The 5,023-nt window shown below is 39.9% G+C and overlaps 1 pseudogene; it reads left to right on the plus strand.

The window, feature by feature from the left end:
- The first annotated feature begins 1,575 nt into the window (after positions 1–1,575).
- Positions 1,576–4,507, plus strand: LOC119588883 (annotated as a pseudogene).
- Positions 4,508–5,023: the final 516 nt, after the last annotated feature.

Consider the following 5,023-nt stretch of genomic DNA (forward strand, 5'->3'; position numbering starts at 1 on the left):
TTATAAGTATTGTGGTTTGTTTCTAATAAATTTTCATATCTAATGAATTTATTATTAATCTAAAAAAGAATGAAACATCAAAATTTGATAACACTATTTAAAAGGAATCTTTGAGAATGTTTTTTTTTTTTCTGATTTTTGTTATATTCTCATTGGCAAATAACTTGCTTTGTTCATAGTATTTAATGTTTAGTCGCAAAACAAACTAAAGAATTGTAAGTCTTTCTCTATAGAGAGAAAAAGAAGTCGGCTGAACGGTGGATGTACACGCCAAAGCTACATCCTGCAAACTGTAAGGATCGCCCAATTAATCCCTTTCGCAACTACAATGAAGAACAAAAATCAACCACAGTGCATGAAGGTAAATATGTATCTTTAAAAGAGTTTGTGTACCAAATATGTCAGCTTCTTGCTCTGCAAGCTGATGTGATTAAAGTCATAAAATATTTTGCTGTGCTTTATATATACTTGCAATCACCCACACTCTCTTTTGTAAATATACATATGATATAAATACTATATTCATAGATGTATTTTTGTAATCCTACATATCCCCAAAAGAGGATCCCTAATGACCTCCTCTATGCTGCTAGGTTCTCACCGATGAGGGGTGGAATCCTCCCCCTGGCCCCGGCCAAGTTGCATGGGGACCTCCTGTAACTGTATGTTGAACTCTAGAGGCAAGCACTTCCACAATTACGGCATCACCTGGGGTTTCTATCTTACATCAGTGAGTATGAAAGTATATTTGGTATCTCATAAGGTGCAGAATGGTAGATTGTATTTAGAACTGTTCCATAATTATACTTTTTCATTATTAACTGCACGTGCGTTATCCTCATCTGTATAATGTTCGACTGATTTAACACTTGTACGTACATGCCTGGCCATCATGTGACCGGCGTTAATCATGGCATGTGTATACGTTGCCCTGGTGTGCGGTCCGTTTTCCGGGGGCACGTATGATCATGCTTCGCATTTCTATGGTAGTGCAAACCACAATCCCCAGCAGCGGGGCCTGAGCCAATATAAATACAGCCCGGGATGAGAGGGCTTTCACATCGGGAAACCACCATGGCACAAGTTAATTTCAATTCCATATTTCTATATATATATATTTAAAATTTTTCCTATTTTTTTTTTCTCAAGCTTCTGATCCAATATTTTTTCACCATTCATCTCTCCATAATTGTCATCCATCCATAATCAACTAACAATGTTTCATGGCAGTTGATTTAGATTTGATTGTTTTGCTTCATCTTCACCCATTACCATCCAGGATTATCAAAATTTATTCTTCTGCATTATCTCATAGATAAACGATAAATGTGTGAATACATTTGTACTCACACTTGTTTCAATTAATTTGAACTACTGTTGAAGGTGTTATTATTTTTTTAATATTCATCTTTCATGGAGAAAAAATTTAATTTAAAACATAATTGTATAATTCATTTTGAAAACTAACATTATGCAATAGTTCGGCAATTCATCTCATTCTTCTCTTGCTGGGCATTAAGGTAAACACATACATTTCCCAATACAATTATTCAGTTTAAATACTTAAAAAGATCCATGTATGTTTCAGGAAGTGAAAAGTAGGATATTCAACCCCAGACCGGCCAAATCCTCCTATTTGTGCCACTCTCTCATGACCGCTGACTATTGCTGTCTGCTGGCATTAAACGGAATTTTGACAACTGCAGAAGAAAGCAAATCTCGTCCATCATTTGAATGTGTGGCCACACCATAATCAGCGTGTATGTTCTTGGCCTCACAAATGCTAGAACATGGGATTGATGCTTGAGTTGCAGAAGATGCATTTAGCAGGCCAGTTAGGATATGAAGAATATTCCTGGACAGACACGAGAACTGGAATGAAGGACTCCAGACAACCAGAGAGCTTGCACGAAGAACCCTTTCTGAAAAGACTTATGAGGGAACGAGCCATTTGCAAAGTCCATAGTGGACTTTGTTGCAGCAGCCACTAGGGGGCCATGGCCGTCATTGATCGGTAATGTTATGGCTATTAATCCAGGTGAAGATCCCAAAATGCAGATTGTTTATTTGAATAAACATGTTCTTCGCCGGATTGGATGTAATAAGATCACTACAAGGAGGTAGGAGGGTGATGCAGCAGCACGTTGCCCCTCGCAATGACTTGCAAGGAGTTGTGTTATAGGTGCAAATGATTAGAAGGCCTGTATACTCTGGCACAGTTTTTGTAGACTACCGGGGCATCGGTTACAGCACAGTCATAATCCCAGGTATCACTTGAAGAGGCGCAGGAACAGTCTGTTGTTTATGGCTCAATGATTTTGGCAAGACTGTTGTTACTCATCCTAAGTACATGGACTGTTGCAGAAGGTGGACAACAACTTAAGATCTTACCTCACAAGGTACTGAATGAAAAAAGAATGAAGAGATTGAACTTGTGATCATCAGTGGAATGTAGGCATAATAGGGAATGATGGGCCGGTCATTCTACTTGGACCTCCTTAGAACATCCTCCGATGTAAACTCTAGAACTGGAAGATGCTCATCTTGGTCCTTGCTCCCGTGAGTGGGCTCTTCCCCAGTCATCACAAACACAACTCAGCAACATGAGGCAGGAAAATTGTGATGCATTGTAGATAACCGTTTATGATGTTCCCAAGTATGTGCACTCCATCTTCAGCAGCTCTGAGTTGGTAAAAAGCAGGAAGGCCAGTAAGCTGCTGCAATGAAAGAAAAGGAGGAGAAGGAAAAGGGTAAAGATAAGGGACAATAAAGAGATTTGAAGCTGAAGAAGCAAGAAAAATTGTTGAAAATGGACTGAAAGCATTGCTGCTGAGAAGCAGGTAGAAGAGAACACTTAAAGAATCATAAAAAAAGCAGCTGAGCGTAGTTCTTGAAGGAGGGACTTTGACATCAGGTTTAACCCAGATGGTTTTACTCTCCTGGTGTACAACATTGCAGAACAGAGGGAGAGCAGTTGAGAGGAGAGAAAAATTAGTGTGTGATGCTGCTGATTTTGGTAAGTGTACAGTTGACCAGCCTTGTTCATCGATCTGATGATATGCATGATGCTGCTCCCACTGATGGGACAACCTTATGTGAAGAACTTCATTACTAGGGGCATTAATATCGCTACCTTGGGCAAGGTAGCCAAATTTATTAGCTAAGGTTCCTGAATGGATGATATCCATACATTGATGTTGAAGAACTCATGCAAGAGCAGTGAAGCACATTTTTATAGTACCTTCAGTCTGTAGAAACAATAGCCTTGTTCATCAGCTGGTGCACACTTCCTCAACTGCTATTTGTCATCATGTATAATCCCCCATGCTCTCCAGGTAAAAATGATGAGCTCTGACCTAAGAGGAAGCGGAGAAACCACCCATTTAGTAACAGTGTTCAAACTGCGTTAAACTTAAATCCTAAGGACCTTTGGAGTCAGATCAACAATGAACGCAAGGAATATATGACTGGACTTTGAAGGCTATGGCATAGATGCTGTTGTGCAAAAGTATAATGTACAGAAGTTTCACTATTGAGAACCTTCTGTATGAAGTCGGGGTTCAGCTGTTCCCAGGGAATATACCCTTGATGATAAATCTCAAGAGAGTTTCCAGGAGGAAGAATATAATCAACTTGATTCACCATAGTGAAACATATCAATCCCCGTGTACAGATGCCTTCAGTTGGTATACAGCTGGGTCAAACAAAGATTCAGCAGCGGCTTCCTGAAAGATGGGTTATTGTGATTTGATTAGTGAAGCCTCTGTTCATTATTGAACAATGTATATGGTGCTATGATCCAGAGATTGCTCAGTGTTTACGCATGTTGGCACGCCTTAACTACATCATGGGAGACATGTAGAAGCATGTCCTTATAAGCAGAAAGGCAGTTCTTATGAGGAAAGAGTTAATGGTATTGATCACCCATACCCATCAAAGAATATACTCATTTGGCTTTTATTGTTTTGATAACCAGCAGGTCACAGTTGTGGCTCTCAAATGTTGTCCGTGCACCCGCTACTTGTTGCTTCTCATCCACGGTGAAAATACACCCTGGAAATGTCTTTGATGATTCCAACATGGGCTTATTCTACTGCTGTTGCGTCAGTACAGTCTATTCACTCCAGTTCCTGGAAAAATCCTTTAGAACTCAAACTGTAAATTTCTTTGGTGATAAGAGTTTGAAGGTGGCATGAGCTACCATCTTGTAGCCCGAACACAGAGTTGTATGGGAGACTCAGAAGGGAGGAGCCCTCAAAAAGAAAAGAAAACTTTCACCATTTACAATCTCAACTAGACCTGACACGAAAAGACTAAAGAAGCAGATGAGTGCTTTCGTCACTTGACACAGCAAGCAGTGGTCATGGCTAAAAAAATCTCTGAAGCAACAATGGCAGCACTCTTGGTCTCCCACCCCATTCAGATCCAACCACCGTCCATGACAAGTGTGCTAGAGCTCTCAATATTATTAATGCTCCTTTATGTGCAGATCACTCAGCAGAGTTGAAAGGTGCGAGCAGAATTGGAGAAGAGCCATGCAAGGTTTCTAGAGGAAAAGTCTAAATGAAGAGAACTCAAAAGACAAAAGGGGAAGAACAAGGAAAATATGATTTGAAGAATGAAGAAAAGTGATGCAAAGAGGGATGAGGAGTGACAGAAGAGGAAGATGATGATCCCAAAAAAGATGGCCTCAGTAGAAGAGAGGAGACGTAAGTGCAATAAAAGTGAGGAGGACACCAGTATTAAGCAATTTTTGATATTGATACTACAAAGTGAAGAGGAAGAAGAACCTGCAAGTAGTGAAAGATGCAGTCTGGATATGCACAAAATTGTACTTAGTGCAATATTCAGGGTTCTCAGCATTTCATGGTACGTTAGGTATAGCACATTTATGGAAAGAAAAAAGCCTCAAAGAAATGACCTCAATTTCAGATAGATTTCATAGCCAGGACGAAAGCTTGGATGATATTACCAGATAGCGACACGGGCGTGATGCAAGGCATAGCAATGCAATCAGTGCTTC

The sequence above is a fragment of the Penaeus monodon genome, chromosome 24, assembly GCF_015228065.2.
Source record: "Penaeus monodon isolate SGIC_2016 chromosome 24, NSTDA_Pmon_1, whole genome shotgun sequence".
In the NCBI taxonomy this organism is placed as follows: domain Eukaryota; kingdom Metazoa; phylum Arthropoda; class Malacostraca; order Decapoda; family Penaeidae; genus Penaeus; species Penaeus monodon.